The sequence below is a fragment of the Kogia breviceps genome, chromosome 6, assembly GCF_026419965.1.
Source record: "Kogia breviceps isolate mKogBre1 chromosome 6, mKogBre1 haplotype 1, whole genome shotgun sequence".
Lineage (NCBI taxonomy): Eukaryota > Metazoa > Chordata > Mammalia > Artiodactyla > Physeteridae > Kogia > Kogia breviceps.
The window spans coordinates 134465760-134484848 of record NC_081315.1 but is presented as its reverse complement, the minus strand read 5'-3'; the positions used below and the strand labels follow the sequence as shown (position 1 = coordinate 134484848).

The 19089-nt window shown below is 36.9% G+C and overlaps 1 protein-coding gene across 1 annotated transcript in view; it reads right to left on the bottom strand.

Annotated features, from left to right (window-relative positions):
• Positions 1-15813: 15813 nt before the first annotated feature.
• Positions 15814-19089, bottom strand: part of C6H4orf33 (chromosome 6 C4orf33 homolog) — a 57550-nt gene continuing 54274 nt past the window's right edge. Inside the window, exon 9 of the transcript XR_010841153.1 lies at positions 15814-15956. The gene's annotated coding sequence lies outside the window, so the exon portion shown is untranslated. The remainder of the gene's footprint in view (positions 15957-19089) is intronic.

The following is a 19089-nucleotide window of genomic DNA, read 5'->3' as shown; positions in this document are numbered from 1 at the left end:
TTTGTCTTTCTCCATTTGCGTAGGGTATATAAATTTCTTCAACTTAAAAAAACCTACAATTAAAGATGTGCTAAACATTGTCCATAACTCTAAATTGCATCTCAATTTGCAGCTCTATTTCTATTTTTTAATTCAATTTAATTTTTTTATACAGCAGGTTCTTATTAGTTATCAATTTTATACATATTAGTGTATATATGGCAATCCCAATCTCCCAATTCATCCCACCAGCACCTCCCCACCACCCCTGCTTTCCCCTGTTGATATCCATACATTTGTTCTCTACATCTGTGTCTCTATTTCTGCCTTGCAAACCGGTTCATCTGTACCATTTTTTTAGATTCCACATATATGTGTTAATATACAATATTTGTTTTTCTCTTTCTGACTTATTTCACTCTGTATGACAGTCTCTAGGTCCATCTACATGTCTACAAATGACCCAATTTCATTCTTTTTATGGCTGAGTAATATTCCATTGTATATATGTACCACATCTTTATCCATTTGTCTGTTGATGGTCATTTAGGTTGTTTCCATGACCTGGCTATTGTAAATAGTGCTGCAGTGAACATTGGGGTGCATGTGTCTTTGAATTATGGTTTTCTCTGGGTACATGCTCAGGAGTGGGATCGCTGGGTCATAGGGAGTTCTATTTTTAGTTTTTTAAGGAACCTCCATACTGTTCTCCATAGTGGCTGTATCAATTTCCATTCCCACCAACAGTGCAAGAGGGTTTCCTTTTCTCCACACCCTCTTCAGCATTTGCTGTTTGTAGATGCTCTGATGATGCCCATTCTAACTGGTGTGAGGAGATACCTCATTGTAGTTTTGATTTGCATTTGTCTAATAGTGATGTTGAGCAGCTTTTCATGTGCCTCTTGGTCTACTGTATGTCTTCTTTGGAGAAATGTCTATTTAGGTCTTCTGCCCATTTCTTCATTGGGTTGTTTGTTTTTTAATATTGAGCTGCATGAGCTGTTTATATATTTTGGAGATTAAACCTTTGTCAGTTGCTTTGTTTGCAAGTATTTTCTCCCATTCTGAGGGTTGTCTTTTCATTTGTTTATAGTTTCCTTTGCTGTGCAAAAGCTTTCAAGTTTCATTAGGTCCCATTTGTTTATTTTTGGTTTTATTTCCATTACTCTAGGAGGTGGGTCAAAAAAGATCTTGCTGTGATTTATGTAAAAGAGTGTTCTTCCTATATTTTCATCAAAGAGTTTTAGAGTATCCAGTCTTATATTTAGGTCTTTAATCCATTTTGAGTTTAATTTTGTGTATGGTATTAGGATGTGTTCTAATTTCATTCTTTTACATGTAGTTGTCCAGTTATCCCTGCACCGCTTACTGAAGAGACTGTCTAATCTCCATTGTATATACATGCCTCCTTTGTCACAGATTAGTTGACCATAGTTGTGTGGGTTTATCTCTGGGCTTTCTATCCTGTTCCACTGATCTATATTTCTTTTTTTGTGCCAGCACCATATTGTCTTGATTACTATAGCTTTGTAGTATAGTCTGAAGTCAGCAAGTCTGAGTCCTCCAGCTCTGCTTTTTTTCCCTCAAGATTGCTTTGGCTATTCAGGGTTTTTTGTGTCTCCATACAAATTTTAAGATTTCTTGTTCTAGTTCTGTAAAAAAAAATGCCATTAGTTATCTGATAGGGATTGCATTGAATCTACAGATTGCTTTGTGTAGTAGAGTCATTTTCACAATATTGATTCTTCCAATACAAGAATATGGTGTATTCCTCCATCTGTTTTGTGTCATCTTTTATCTCTTTCATCAGTGTCTTATAGTTTTCTAAGTATAGGTCTTTTACCTCCTTAGGTAGGTTTATTCCTAGGTATTTTATTCTTTTTGTTGCAATGGTGAATGGGAGTGTTTCCTTAATTTCTCCTTCTGATCATTTGTTGTTAGTGTATAGGAATGCAAGACATTTCTGTGCATTAATTTTGTATCCTGCAACTTTACCAAATTCATTGATTAGCTCTAGTAGTTTTCTGGTGGCATCTTTAGGATCCTCTATGTATAGTATCACGTCATCTGCAAAGAGTGACAGCTTTACTTCTTCTTTTCAAATTAGTATTTCTTTTATTTCTTTTTCTTCTCTGATTGCCACGGCTAGGACTTCCAAAATGATGTTGAACAATAGTGGTGAGAGTGGACATCCGTGTCTTGTTCCTGATCTTAGAGGAAATGCTTGCAGTTTTTCACCATTGAGAATGATGTTGGCTCTGGGTTTGTCATATATGGCCTTTATTATGTTGAGGTAGGTTCCCTCTATGCCCACTTTCCTGAGAGTTTTTATCATAAATAGGTGTTGAATTTTGTCAAAAGCTTTTTCTGCATCTATTGAGATGATCATATGGTTTTTATTCTTCCATTTGTTAATATGGTGTATCACATTGATTGATTTGCATATACTGAAGAATCCTTGCATCCCTGGGATAAATCCCACTTGATCATGGTGTATGATCCTTTAAATGTGTTGTTGAATTCTGTTTGCTAGTATTTTGTTGAGGATTTTTGCATCTATATTCATCAGTGATATTGGTCTATAATTTTCTTTTTTTGAAGTATCTTTCTCTGGTTTTGGTATCATGGTAATGGTGGCCTCGTGGAGTGAGTTTGGGAGTGTTCCTTCCTCTGCAGTTTTTTGGAACAGTTTGCAAAAGATTGGTGTTAGCTCTTCTCTACATGTTTGATAGAATTCACTGGTAAAGCCATCTGGTCCTGGACTTTTGTTTTGGGGAAGATTTTAAATCACAGTTTCATTTTCATTACTTGTGATTGGTCTGTTTATATTTTTTTTTTCCTGGTTCAGTCTTGGAAGGTGATACCTTTCTAAGAATTTGTCCATTTCTTCCAGGTTGTCCATTTTATTGGCATAGAGTTGCTTGTAGTAGTCTTATGATGCTTTGTATTTCTGTGGTGTCCGTTGTAACTTCTCCTTTTTCATTTCTAATTTTATTGAGTTGAGTTCTCTCTCTCTTTTTCTTGGTGAGCCTGGCTAAAGGTTTATCCATTTTGTTTATCTTCTCAAAGAATCAGCTTTTAGTTTTATTGATCTTTGCTATTGTTTTCTTTGTTTCTATTTCATTTATTTCTGCTCTGATCTTTATGATATCTTTCCTTCTAGTCACTTTGGGTTTTGTTTGTTCTTTTTGTAATTCCTTTAGGTGTAAGGTTAGATAAACTCCACCATTCTGTCTTCCAGGTCACTTATCTGTTCTTCTGTCTCAGTTATTCTGATATTGATTCCTTCTAGTGTATTTTTCATTTCAGTTATTGTATTGTTCATCTGTTTGTTTGTTCTTTAATTTTTCTAGGTCTTTGTTAAACATTTCTTGCATCTTCTAGATCTTTGCCTCCATTTTTTCCAAGGTTCTGGATCATCTTCACTATCATTATTCTGAATTCTTTTTCTGGAAGGCTGCCTACATCCACTTCATTCAGTTGTTTTTCTGGGGTTTTATCTTGTTCCTTCATCTGGTACATAGCCCTCTGTCTTTTCATTTTGTCTATCTTTCTCTGAATGTAGTTTTCATTCCACAGGCTGTAGGACTGTAGTTCTTCTTGCTTCTGCTGTCTGTCCTCTGGTGGATGAGGCTATCTAGGAGGGTTGTGCAAGCTTCCTGATGGGAGGCACTGGTGGTAGGTAAAGCTGGATGTTGCTCTGGTGGGCAGAGCTCAGTTAAACTTTAATCCACTTGTCTGCTGATGCATGGGGCTGAGTTCCCTCCCTGTTGGTTGTTCGGCCTGAGGTGCCCCAGCACTGGAGCCTACAGGCCCTTTGGTGGGGCTAATGGTGGACTCTGGGAGGGCTCACACCAAGGAGTGCTTCCCAGAACTTCTGCTGCCAGTGTCCTTGTCCCCACAGTGAGCCACAGCTCCTCCCACCTCTGCAGGAGACCCTCCAACACTAGCAGGTAGGTCTGGTTCAGTCTCCCCTGGGGTCACTGCTCCTTCCCCTGCATCCCAATGCGCACACTACTTTGTGTGCCCTCCAAGAGTGGAGTCTCTGTTTCCCACAGACCTGTTGAAATCTTGCTATTAAACCCTGCTAGCTTTCAAAGTCTGATTCTCTGGGAATTCCTCCTCCCATTGCCAGACCCCCAGGTTAGGAAGCCTGACATGGGGCTCAGAACCTTCACTCCAGTGGGTGGACTTTTGTGGTATAATTGTTCTCCAGTTTGTGAGTCACCCACCCAGCAGTTATGGGATTTGATTTTATTGTGATTGCGTCCCTCCTCCTGTCTCATTGAGGCTTCTCCTTTTTCTTTGTATGTGGGGTATCTTTTCTGGTGAGTTCCAGTCTTCCTATCAATGACTGTTCAGCAGTTAGTTGTGATTCTGGTGTTCTCGCAAGAGGAAGTGAGCGCACGTCCTTCTACTCTGCCATCTTGACTTAAACTCCTCTTAGCTCTATTTCTATTAATAGGAGAAGTTGTCAGATAAAAGAACATTAATTTCAGGACCAGTTATTTAGACTCATGTTAATAATGTTTAACACACTGTTCACAGTATACTAAAATATTCTGCTCACAAAACAGAGTTGGCAAAGTATCAGCATCAATCCAGCCTCAGTTGATTTACTGCCTTTCACACAAGAGATGTGTGTATTTCAACCAAAGTCTGAATTAAGTACATACTTGCCAAATGTCATATTTACAAGGTCAAAAACTAAACTCCCTCATCAAAAATGTTAAGGAATGAACATCTTAGAAGTATTTCTTAATAATTCAGGTTCCCAATAATGATGTCTTTAAAATTATAAATTAAAATTAAATTAGTAGTGTTCAAAGTTATAACATAAGCAAATTAAATTGAAGAATTTTAATACTTAATTTCTTTAAATTTTATTATTTACCATACTTGTTCACTAGTAATAATGGACAAAATAATGACACTCAGTTTAGCACTATTTGACCTACATGTTTAAGTTCTTATAGTGATGTGTACTATTTGTATTTTTAAAATATCATTTATAGTGCCTGGTAAAAATAATAAAGAATACATTTTTTGAAAAAAAATTGTATATGCTTTCTACATTTTTCCATCACTTCACTGACATTCTAAGAAACATCTAAGACATATGAATTCACACTTTTTAGAAAAAATTACAAAAGTATACCTTAATTTAATTTTTTTCTTTTTTTAATTTTTAAAAAATTCAATTTATTTAAACTAAAAACCAAGAAAACCCAGTTCATCCATTTCTCCCTTTTCCATCTACTCCTCCCCAACCTCTGGGGAACCAATCTGTTTTCTGTATCTATAAGCTTAGATTATCTATCTCCCTATCCATTTTTCTATCAATATAGATAGATAGATAGATAATTTTAGATTCCACATATAAAAGAGATCATCAGGTACTTGTCTTACTCTACATGACTTATTTCACTTAGTATAATGTCCTTGAAGTCCATCCATCTTGTCACAAGGGGCAAGATTTCATTCTTTTTCATGGCTAAATAATATTCCATTGTAGATATATATCACATCTTCTTTCATCCTTCAATGGACACTTGGATTGTTTCCATGTCTTGGCTCTATAAATAATGCTACAATGAACATGGGGATATACGCATATATGCATGTGCATATATTTTTTTCAAATGAGTGTTTTCATTTTCTTCAGGTAAATACCCAGAAGTGGAATTGCTGGGTCATATAGTAGTTCTATTTTTAATTTTTTGAGGAACCTCCATACTGTTTTCCATAGTAGCTGTACCAATTTACATTCCCACCAACAGTATGCAAGGCTTCCCTTTTCTCCACATCTTTGTCAACACTCATTATTTCTAATCTTTTTGATAACAGCCATTCTAATAGGTATGGGGTAATACCTCATTTGTTCCCAGCATGCTTTTGATATGTAAACTAAGCAATCCAGAGCCATGCCTCCTTTATCTGGTCATACCACCCAGGAGGCAGTATTCCTCTACCTTAATCATCCCAGGGCCAGGTAGCAGGTAACTAAGGACCACCTTAGAGCTTACAGCCTGCCAAAATTTTTCAAACAAGCCAAACCTGACCTGTTTACAATGCCCTGCCTTGCCTTTCTCTCAGAAAATCCAAGCCTACACACCCCCCTCACCTCTGCCCCTTCTGGCTCCTGACCCATGTTAGTGCTTTCTCATGTTGCTCTTCATGTTATGCCATGCCTTCTGTTTCCAGGGCCTATAAGTAAAATAAACTGTTTTTCTGAGCTTCTCCTGGGTCTCTTCTTGTGGCTGTACCTGAATGACCATCAAAGAACAGAGAACATGATGTTTATGTTTCACTTGTTTTCCTGTTTTACACATGCAGTATTACTGCTAATTGTCCATCAGTATCTAGTCTCTCTTGCTACCTTTTAATAATATGTAGTATTGGGTTTAGCTGGCCTATGACTGCCTGGCTAGAGGTGACATTTCCTAGCCTCCCTTGCAGCTGGATGTGGCCCTGTGATTAGGTTTTTGCCCATCTTATCACATAGATGCGACATAAACTTGTTTTTGTTCATCTAAAAGGCAAAACTGGGAACAGCATCTAGGAAGTATATAGAAGTGAGATTCAATTAAATATGGAAAATTACTTTCTAACAATGGCATTCTTTAGAGGTTACTGCCCTTCCAACACTATATCTTCTTTTCCATCAAAGGTTGGATAACAACCTTTGCTCCAACAACAAGACAGAAGGAGCGATTTCTAAACTGAATAAAACTTTCGGGCTTCCCTGGTGGCGCAGTGGTTGAGAATCCGTCTGCCGATGCAGGGGACATAGGTTCGTGCCCTGGTCTAGGAAGATCTTACATGCTGCGGAGCGGCTGGGCCCGTGAGCCATGGCCGCTGAGCCTGCGCATCCAGAGCCTGCGCTCCGCAACGGGAGAGGCCACAGCAGTGAGAGGCCCGCGTACCGCAAAAAAAAAAAAAAAAAAAAAAAAAACTGAATAAAACTTTGGAGTATATGGACCTTAATGGTTCTTCCAGCCCTAGTATTCTACAATTCTAAGCCAGATAGGAAAAGAAAAGTTGGGACAAGGGAGAGAAAGTAGGAGGCAGGAAAAAAGAGCCAGACAGAATGAGGCAAAGGAAAGGAAGGGGTAAGAAAAAGGCAACTTTTAGAACTAAGGAATAGATTACTGGGAAATACACTGAGTACCTAGAAAAAATTTTCTTTAATTATCATTTTTATACAATACCAAATTTCACATATCCTTACCCTTTTTAAAAAACAAAGAAACAACCACAAAATCTTTCAAACAAGTATATTTGAAAATCTAGAGGGCAAGCTCTAGATTCAGAGTATAGAAAAAAATTATGTCCTGTGGTTGTGAGATTAATTTATTGGAATTGAAGATTCCTCTTATTCATCATTTATAGTAGTTTTAGATGATTTGATTGATTCGTGTTATAATCGGGTAATTTACTATCCTAATTTATAACATGACATCTGTTGACATTCACCATACTTATATTTATATCTGCACTTAACAGATGCTGTCACTTCACAGACATCTTAGTTAACAGTTCCCTCCAAGTTATTAATAAGTTTAATTAAAGCAAATAAGGTAAAGGACTTTGTCACACTCATCCTTCTACTGTCTCTAGTGCCTAACACAATGCCATTATTATAAGTATGGCTCAGAACTACTTCTATGCACTGATCGTTAATTAGCCCCACTGTGTTGCTGCCAATGGCCCGGGCACTGGAAGCAATGCAGCATGGTGGTTAAGATTGCAGGCTTCCAGGTCAGATGAGTCTGTGTTTGAATCCCTGCTCTGATACTTAGTGTACCTCAGTTTTTTATACCTCACCTGTAAAATGAACAAAATAATAATACTTCCTTCCCAGGTGAAGACAATAAGGTAATATGTACAATATGCTTAGCATAGCCTGGCATACCGTAAGTCCTCAATAAGTGTTATTTATAAGTCAATCACATAGTATCTATAAAATGATGTCAATAATACAACCATTCATATTATAACCTATGTACTATAATTCAATGAATAAATGTTCCATGAGGAAAGGACTTTTTGCCAATTTTTTTTTTCATTACTGTATCTCCAGTGCCTAAAACAATGCCTGGAACATAGCAAGTACTAAAAAAAGTATTTTAAATAAATAAATCAGTAAACACGACATATTTTTACATTAAAGTAATTTAATTTTCTTTATTACAGGCATTCATTTCAAGAATTATAAAACACATGGATGAATGCTCTATTAGGATTAAATGAAGCAGGACTTCTAACATATCAAGATAATCTAGTTCCTTCCGAGATCCTGCCTTAGAAAGACAATATAGGCAATAACTACTTACAGTAAAATGCCTACCTTTATATAATCTAAATAATAAAATTTTCAAAATGGCAATAAATGTGGTTGAATTAATGAAGCATACCATTAAGACATTCAGAAAAGCCTTAATACGTAAGAACTTGAAAACCCAAAATGATAAATTCTTGATATTCTTATTACTCTCAGGACTACACAAGACAAATTCTTTTAACAGAAGAAATTAAAATGCTAATGATTTAAATCTTATCTCCCAACAACACACTTTAGTAGTTCCTGATATATGGCAAAATAGCTTATGCACATTTGTTTTTCCATTCAGTCCTCCAGATAATTTGCCAAAAGGTAGGGTTCCAGGTGGAACAAAAGAAAGAAAATGTGAAGAATTTGAATAACCCATAGGATTTATATTTAAGAACTATATAATGACTGTGCTGGAGATGTGAAAATAAAATGAACACCAAACACTTCTCTCTGCAGATTTTCCTTCTCCCTTTTTCTCAGAACCCTCATTGCCTTTGAAGAACTGCTCCTCACCCTTCAAACTATGTGGTTCTGGCAGGGCTGGCAATGACAGTGTCACAGCCTCCTAACATACTGAAGCAGGAAGAAGCAATCTGCTTCCTTTAAGGTGGCTAAGTTAGGACTGTTGTAAATTTCCAATTACCTGAGTCACCTCCCTCACCACCACCTCATAAAGGAAGCCCCTCTCTATAGGAGGAAAGAACAACACAGATACACATAGATGTGGAAGGGATTTAGAGGTGAATGGGGGGGAGGGGTAGGACATGGAGGTGTAAGTAGAGAAAAGAGCAAGAGAGAAGTACTTGTTGACATCACCTCTAATCTTTGGATTGAGGCAAACTGAAGTAGGCCAACTAGTTCACCTCTGATCTTCTGAAGTATCTGAGCTAACAATTCTTTCTTTCTGATCAAATCTCCTTGAGTTGTATTTCTTTCACTATAAATAAAAGAATTCTGATGAATACAGGAGACTTTCAATTTACTTAGTCACAGAATATCTAGAGGCACAGTATAAGTTTATAAATCAAAATATTTAAAGTCTTATAAATACTCAAGATTTTTGACTTGTTTCAACTTCTGTTTTCTATTTTTAATGTTTTATGCATTTATATGATTAAAAGTACAAAATATTTGGGTTTTACTCATTGAAGCTATTCTCCTCGACATGTGAATGTCCACACAATTAATAAGAGTGAAGAAAATAACTGATTCATTTTGAAGAAATTATCTTAGCAACTCAAGTTAATATAGTTATTAAGTTATTAACAGAAGCAGCACAGGGATTAAAGAGCATGGACTTAAAAACCAGACTTCTTGAATTCACATTTAGACTCTGTTACTTCCTAGCTGTGAAACCTTGGTTAAGTTATTCAACAGATATGTTTCCTCACCTGTAAAATGTATTATGGTATGGCTGAAGGATTTAACATGTGAAAAAGTGCTTAGAATAGCATTTGACACAATGTAAGCATTGTGTAAACTAATGTAAGCATTGTTGGTCATTATTGCTACTGTTGTTTTGGTTTTTCTTTTTTGCGGTACGCGGGCCTCTCACTGCTGTAGCCTCTCCCGTTGCGGAGCACAGGCTCCGGACGCGCAGGCTCAGCGGCCACGGCTCACGGGCCCAGCCGCTCCGCGGCACGTGGGATCCTCCTGGACCGGGGCACGAACCCGTGTCCCCTGCATCGGCAGGCGGACTCCCAACCACCGCGCCACCGGGGAAGCCCACTGCGGTTCTTTTTATCTAAAACAACTGATGCTCAATGCGCAGATCTCAGGTTTCACCAGCATGGCTTGGCAAAAACAATACAGTGCTTTAAAACGCCTCATTGATTGGCTTATTTTGTCATCTCACACTTTGCTTCAAAGAAAAAAAAATGAGGATCGCAACTGCCCGATAGAGGCACAAAAATTCAGGTGTACACGTCCAAATGGATGAAGCATTTTAGCAACGTTAGTAATGCCAAAGCCAAGAATAGCATGGTGGTTCCCTCTACTACTTACCCTTTTTCCTCTAAGGGAAAGGAATGCAAAGGAAAGCAAATTATCTGACTGGGAGCTCGGGACTTGAGACAGAAAGAACCCAATGCTGATTGCTTCTGCATGTTTTCTATGACAATATGATAATCTGTTCAAAAAACATTTTTGCACTGTGATTCTAGAGATCTCATGTTCAAATATGCGGAGGACCAGGCATGCACTGTAACTATGAGAAGCACTCTGAGTGTAAGCAGTTAAATTCAAAATTGTGAAAACACACTGTAAGTAGAAAACGGAAAAACCAAACCAAAGCAAACAAACAAAAAGGACCAATCTGCTGGTCATACTCAGCTATTTAGATGCCTGGTTATAGACTCAAAGGTGAATAGTGACTTCATCTGGGTAGTAATATTACAGTTGATTTTTATTTGTGTATGTGCCTTGTATTATTTCCTAAGTGTTTCACAATGTATATGATTTCCTTTTATCATCAAAGGAGAAAAGTACACAAAATATGTGATTTTTTTTAAAAAAAGTATAGGTTCAGTGACTCAGCTACACCTAAGTGAATCTGCTAATTTGTTACATCTAAGAAAATCATAAAACAAGCTTTGTGATAAGAGGACAGAAATGAATAAGCACTTTAAGGAACAACTTTTACCAAAAGAGAGAGAGAGAAATCTGTGGATGAGGTTAATTTGAGGAGGTGAAGTAGATACTTAGATGACTGGCTGTCACAGAGGAAAGTCCAATATAGCATTTTCACCAGGCAAAATGTGAAGGGATTCAAATAGACTGAATGTGGTAAGTGCTTTTTAAGTGTGGTAAAATTGTATTTAACAATCCAAAATGACTATCTAAAGAATTCTTTCTTTCTTTAAAGCTACAGCCATGCAGTTTGTCTCTAAACCATAATCCTTGACTGAGCATCTTTACAGATATCAATATTGTTTGCCCAGCACAGTAAGGGCCAGAAGAATCCATACACACTTGTCTCGACTTTGTGTAGAAATGGGTGATGCCCTGGATGGAGTTAAATAGATGGCTTTAAATTTTAAAAGTTTAAAGTTTAAAACAAATGCTTTGGAACTCAGAACTCATCACATTAGGAAATTACCTTCTAAACTTTGTTTGCTTGTTAACTCAAAGACAAAGTCTATAAAATGTAAGGGGTGTGCGTGTGTGTGTGTGTGTGTGTGTGTGTGTGTGTGTGTGTGTGTGTGTGTATAGAACTTACTTAGTCGAGTTCAACTAGAATCATAATTATCCTAAAAAAACATTGGGTATCATAACTACACTAGAAGCTCTCTATAATTTTGAGACCTGTGAGACTAGTTTCATGAAAAAACACCAATCATGACTAATTTAAATCAGGAAGTGGGTCAGCCTTATGGAAGTATCATATTCTCAATCACCTGTGTGATTCTGTATTTCAGTGGAAATGCACAGTCTACCTACTTTAACGCTTCTAACTTCATATGAGGTCTACTATAATAAATATGGGTGGGACTCATGCATATTTTTCAAACCATGAAATGAGAATGAGAGTTTAATGATTTTTTTAACATCTTTATTGGAGTATAATTGCTTTATGAGTTTAATGATTTTTAAAACTATTTGGAAAGTTAACCTAAAGCAGTGAGCAGCTTGTGTATATTAAAAGGGAACTTACGGGGCCTCCCTGGTGGTGCAGTGGTTAAGAATCTGCCTGCTAATGCAGGCGACACAGATTCGAGCCCTGGTCCAGGAAGATCCCACATGCCGTGGAGCAACTAAGCCCATGCGCCACAACTACTATGCCTGTGCTCTAGAGCCTGCGAACCACAACTACTGAGCCTGCGTGCCACAACTACTGAAGCCCGCATGCCTAGAGCCTGTGCTCCGCAACAAGAGAAGCCACTGCAATGAGAAGCCCACGCACCTCAATGAAGAGTAGCCCCTACTCGCCACAGTGAGAGAAAGCCTGTGCACAGCAATGGAGACCCAACACAGCCAAAAGTAAATAAATAAAATAAATTTATTTTTTTTTAAAAAGAGAACTTACGGGCAGAGTTCCACCTCCAGGTGCTGTTTAGTCTTGCTGTTCGTACAAAAATGATTCAACAACTGCAAATAAAAAACAATCATCATATTGAGAAATTTAATCCACAAAGAGTCAAGAAAGGAAACATTTATAAAGAGTCACGTTCTGAAGAATGGAAATCTAGTACCTTATAAAGTTAAAGTTTTATATTCAGCATTACTGCAAACTATTTCAGAAAACTTGATGTAACATTCTCGGGACCTTGTGAATATTAAAAGTCAATTTATATGTTGTCCATACAAAGTAATGTTTCAATTGTTTCCCGAAGTGATTTCATTGAAACATTAATTCCACAGAATTTCTACAGATAGTAGGTATTAAATGTGGGAGCCAGCTTAGAATAGTAGTTGACTTCAAATTGTGCCTAAGCCACTTATGTAACCTTGGAAAAATTTCTCAAATGCTTTATGCTTCAGTTTCCTAATCTGTTAAATGCAGGTGAAAATGGTATCTACGTCATAGGACTAATATATGAAGTTTTTAAAATAGTGTCTGGCACATAGTAAGCACTCAATAAATTCTAGTTGCCATTGTTGTTATTAGCATTACTGAAAAGTGGAAAATACGTTTATGTATGTTGGGTTAATAATATGAAACAGATTTCTATTCTGAAGGATTTGGGAATTACTAATATGCTACTATTCATAATGACTCTCCAAGGGACAAATAGAGTTTGCAGTGTTTTCGAAACATTTTTCACTGGAACCTTTTCTTCCCCCTCAGCGTATTTTTCAAAATTAATGTCAATGAACAGACTTGAGGGATTAAATAAATAGAGAATTTCAAAAAGAATTTTTTAAAAGATAATACAAATGAATTCATCTACTGTAATCATTCTAGTAAGGAATTAAAAAAATTCCAGTTCTAAAATCAGACAACTTGGCCTTTTGAGTACCAGCTCCATTACTTATGCACTGAGTGATCACAGGCAAGATAATGACCTTCTCTGAGCCTCTGCTTCCTCATTTGTAAAATGGTGATAGTAACAATACCTATCTCACAGGATTGCAGTGAGGATTAAATGGAACAGCACTTATAAAGTGTTTGCCAGAATGTGGTCAAGCGGGGGACAGAGATTTCTGCTCAGGGCATCCTGTGCACTGGCATGTCTCCACTCTTCTACGTCCACATCCGACATGACCTTCTGATGCCATATGAGTCTTGAGAAGAGAATTCAGAATGTCTCCAAATATTTCTGATTAAGGACACATTATTGCTAGTATAAGATTTTCTTGAGCGATAACATAAATTCCAACCATAAAAGGCCATGGCATAATAAATCATTTACCTTCTCAGAGCCTTCATGACTGAGCCCTGCTGGGACTGTGCCACTACCAAGACTTTGGGGGCCAAAGGAAGCTTCTCAGAGAGATCCTGTATCTTCTCCTGCTCTGTGTGAGCTTGCTTCTGCCAGATTTCTGTATTCTTTGTCATTAGAAATTGGGCAATTAATATAATTTATTATATTGGGGTTTGAGTGGCACAGAGGAGGGGGGTTCTTTCTATCTGTAGCTAAACAGAAAGATTACAGCGAAACAGTGCCTCAACAAAAGCACAAAATGAATATTAATTGTTAGCTATCATTCCCATTCAGAGTTGGACCCAAGGTTTATGGGGCCAGAAGCTTAACAATGTGGGAGAACCCTGTCTGAAAAAAATTCAAAACAAAATTAGACACGGGACATTAGAAGGGAACCATGCAAGTAAGGGGCCCTGAAGCATAAGTTTCATTAGCTTTACAGTAAATCCACTCAGGGAACAGAAAAGACATGTTCTTGCCTTTTAGGAGTTTTAAAGATAATAAGGAAAACAGACATTACCTAAGAATTGAAACAGCAGTCAAAAATAATAGAGAAAATTCAATTTGGGGTTATGCAAATGTCATGAAGCAGTATATAATAAATTTTTTGATGAATGGCGCAGCATAGATATATTATAGGAGTTCAAAAGATAGAGTAATCTCCAAGAACTGGATTATCTTAGAAGTCTTCACAGAGGAGGTGACATTTTAGTCAGGTTGAAAAGGGAGGATTTGGGTAGGCAGAAAGAAAGGGAAATTCATGTGTTCAAAGGTGCAAATCGTTTAAGTTAGAAGAGAAGACCTGCTTGGTTGAGGCAGAGGTTTCTGGAAGAACAATAATTGAACACAGTTTGAAGAGCAGCCAATCAAAGGCCCTGGACAGCAGTCTAACAATTTTGGGCTTAACCTTGCAAGCAAAACGGAGCTATTAATCTTCTTGAAAAAATGTACTGACATAATCAAAGTGGTGTTTTAGGACCACCAGCCAGGTCACTGTGTGTGGGATAAGCAGGATCAGGGAGATGCTGGCAGCAGAAACCTGTTTAAAACCATACTGTAACAGTTTAGACAGTCCTCAAGAAATCATGCTGAGGATGGAAATGAAGGGACATATTCAAGGCATATCCCCAAAGAACAATCAGCAGGATCTGATAACTGTTTGTGGGGGCAAAAAAATGAAGAGGTCAATGATGACATCAGGATCTCAAAGCTGGTAGCTTGGAGAATAACAGAAATTGGAAAGTCAGAAATAAAAGTGATTGTGTATAAAGACAAGTTCAGATTCAGGTGTGAGAAGTCTGGGATAAAGAAAGGGTATGTTCAGGTTTTCATGTCCACAACAAAGTGGTAAATACGGTTTCAAGAGAGATTCTGGAGAAAGAATTTCTACTCATTAAATTCTAGTAGTTGAAGAAATGAATTTTTAAAACAGGACAATAGCATACCTTGGAAGGTTCTGGTTTGGGAGACAAGAGCCCTCAGATATAGACACAGGTATGTTTAAGGTAGCCAGACTTCTAGACTCCTCACAGGCAGAGTTCCAATACACTATGATTCCATGAAAAGGTTACCTTATTTCCCCTAACTTATTCAATGAAATCTAAAAATTACTAAAACATAAAATATCTGGATGAAAAATCTTTCTCGAAATATACAGCTACATTTTTAGAAATAAGAATCACAAAACTACTAAGAAGTATTCTAACGGTACAGTTTTATAGTTCCTAGAACTCAGAGGATACTGTCAATTTAAATTTAAGGATGCCTGCTCTACAAATGCCATTAAATACCTGAAACAAATCAATTATCTATATTTATTACTTGAACTAACATTTTCACATGAATTGTTAATACTGTTTCATAGATAATTTTCTTAAATACCTACCAGATATAGACTGTTCATTCCAAAAATCTCAGTTCCAGGTCACACAGTTTTTGACCTCATCTTTCCATGTCACTGCATTTTCAGATACGTGGGATGAGTAGCATGAGGCATCTGGAAACTCTGAGAGGATTAACAGATATTGTAAGAGAGCACTGCCATATATCACAACATGTATTCTCTATTTCTCTCCGCTCTGGCACTCAAAATAGAAAATTTCTCACCTTCATACTCCATCAAAAGGCAGTCCTGCTTCGCCTGGTAGTGCTGGGGATCATCAAAGAAAGGATCATTCACTTTCATCAGTAAGCCTTGGACCCCAGAATCAAATTTGAGAGTCACAGAGCTGTGCAGCACCTGGTAAACTGTGCCATGTTGTGATAATTCTATATTCCAACTGTCAAAATAAGAGAGAAAAGCAAATCCCATTGTATACGTAAAGCAATGTTTTTCTTGCTTCCTTGGTCTTAATCAAATTAAACTGAAATAACATTTTTTACTAATATCCTTGAGGCAATCAATACCCCATTACATTTTAAGGAATTATATTAATTGTAGTAAGACATTTTTGTGCTGTATTCACGCACAGCAAAATTTGTACAAAAAATATTTTGAGGAATGGCTTTTTGTGACTTAATACACAGGTACTTTTATTTATGTAGTATTTACAATGTTTAATGATGTGAATTTGCTTTTATTCACTTGTTGGGGAAGCAGAAAACTTTCCTTTACTCTTCTAGGTTCTTCCGGCTGGTCTAAGAATTAAATTGACATGAGACAGATTAAAAGGAGAAAATGAAACTTAATTTTGTACATATGGGAACCCAACATATATGAGAGGTTCAAAGACCAAAAGGTAAAATGACGTATAGATGCCATCCTGAGCTAAGGAATGGGATAGGGGCCCAGGGCTTCCAAGGATAGGAGGGTTATTTACAGGACAGTAAGAAGAAAAGCAGAGGTTTGATAATTAGATGTTTGCCCTGCCATATAGATGGGGCCACTTAGATAAAATTTATCTCTGGTAATAAATCTTTCCTGGGAAAAATTCCTAATTCAAATTCTTCTGCCTTTCTCTACTTAAGAGAAAGGCAGTAGTTTCTCTTGAACCTGCAGGGACTCAATTGCCCCCAGCTCAAAACAATCTTCATACAAAAGTGACACATTCTGAGGAGGCTCATTCCAAACCCCTACACATTCCATAAATAATTTCTGAGATCGTATTATGTGTGTAGCTTCTCACTACATTCTGCAGAGAAAATTCAAAGCAGAAGATGTAACCCCTGCCCTAAAAGAACATATAATCTTTATAATCAGAAAGAAAGCCAAAATGCACATCTAAAAACCAATGAACAGTTCAACGAAGCATAGATTTAGAACCTGGCTGGATAACACAGAAAAGTAATGGAAACACGGAGATAAATATAGGTTGGAGTAGTCAGAAAATGCCTCCCGGGACTTGAGGTGCACATGAAAGGAAAATACATATGTTGAATATAACTATCTTGGCTAGTTTATTCTGGGTATTTATTTTACCTACTTCAAGTTTTTTGAGAACAGGAAATAATGATGTCAGTTAGTCAGCATTTATTATTCACAGCCCATGCTAGCTTCTGACTTCTATGTATCCCCCCAAAGTGTAATATTAGAATGTTGTTCTTACCTGGGTATACGTTAAATGCTTAGTAAGTGTTAATCAATTAATAAAACAAACATTTCTTGTGTAACCATCATCTGCCTTTTCTGTGCCAGATGTTAGAACTCCAAAAACAAGACACTTCCCTTGCCCTTAGGTAACTCACAATCTGGTGGAAAAGAGAACTGTGAACAACACGCGAGAAAACTGTGACAGTGCTGTAACAGAAGTATGGGAGCACAGAGCAGAAAGCCTCTAGTTCTGACTGTGGGGACTGGAAGAGTAGACAGTGCCAGCAAAGACTTCACAGAAGTTACAACTGAAAGATGTGCTGGAACAGAACAGGAAAGGACACACGTGTGATTATAAATGGAGAAAATTGCTTGTTAAAAGGAGCATAAGGAGCATGGTGGGTGATGGGGGGGATATACTGAGAGAATTGATGCTGGAAGAGGGTGAAGATCCTGGGGGCTAACATTAGAGTTTATGCTGAAGCTACGGGAAAACGATGCCCGGTTCTAAGCAGAGAATTTACTGACAAGGTTTATGTTTTAAAAGAATTACTCTTAAGGATGTCTAGAAGAACAAAAATACTCTAAGAAATTTGGAGTCTTATTCAAAATTTAATTTTCTATTCCTATTTCCCCTAACTGGTAAGTCTCTGTTTTCAAAGTTATAGTCTTTATTTCAAATGATTCTGTGAAACGTCTATAAGAGAAAAGGATCTTAAAGAATAGAATTGAACTCAATTCAGTAACAATGGGACTCTATTCCCTCTCTACAACATAATACTTCTTGAATCTCCTAGTGTTAGGTACACTCATGCATTCTCAATTACTCATTTCTCATTATGTAAAGAAAATTAACCAAAGTGATTCTGATGGAAGGAAAGAAAGCAAAATTTTGAGCCAGTAATAAATCAGTGTAAACATTGAATGCTATAGGTTTAAACAGCCATTTAGAAAACTATCTCATCATAAGAAATTTGTCCATATATTCAGTGGTATGATTTTTCTTTTGCTCCTAAATATTCTCAAATTATGTCTAGCTCTGAGCTACATTTGCTTAGAAAAAGAGTTAGAACAATTTTTTAAATGTATTATGTTGAAGGTTTTTTTTCCTTTTCTTATAAATAGATTATGTTCTTTCTAATATCCCAAAATGGTCAAAGGCATTCTTCTGGCAACTTGGAAATTTCAGTAAAAATATCACCTTCAGTAAAAATTTAAAATGTCAAAATAATCATAATTGAGCTTCCCTGGTGGCACAGTGGTTGAGAGTCCACCTGCTGATGCATGGGACACGGGTTCGTGCCCTGTTCCGGGAGGATCTCACATGCCATGGAGCGGCTAGGCCCGTGAGCCATGGCTGCTGAGCCTGTGCGTCCGGAGCCTGTGCTCCGCAATGGGAGAGGCCACAACAGTGAGAGGCCCGCGTACCACAAAATAAATAAATAAATAAATTTTAAAAATCAAAATTTTGTAGGAAATTTTAGTTGTTTTGTTATATAGTTTAGAAATATCAAATAACAATAAGAAAATTTATGGAAGAAAATGAAATTAATATATGTGGACAAGAAGCACAAATTTTCTATGCTAGTATTCAAATGTTCTCTGGTCTAAAACTTTTGAAGAGACCTATATATTTTATTAAACCCATTTTGTATATAAAGAAAAGCTTAAATGCAAAAACAAAACAAAACAATACAAAAACTCCACAACACCATACATAACAGTTTTAGGTATCTTTATGTTCAACTGCTGATGTAATTATGATGTAGCCCCTTGCCTAAAATAGCTAGATGTTTACCAAATTCTCAAATGTTTAAAGTCTTTTTTCTGTTAAATTTATGAAATTCCCATTTGATGCCAGTACTACAAAGAACAGAATTTGG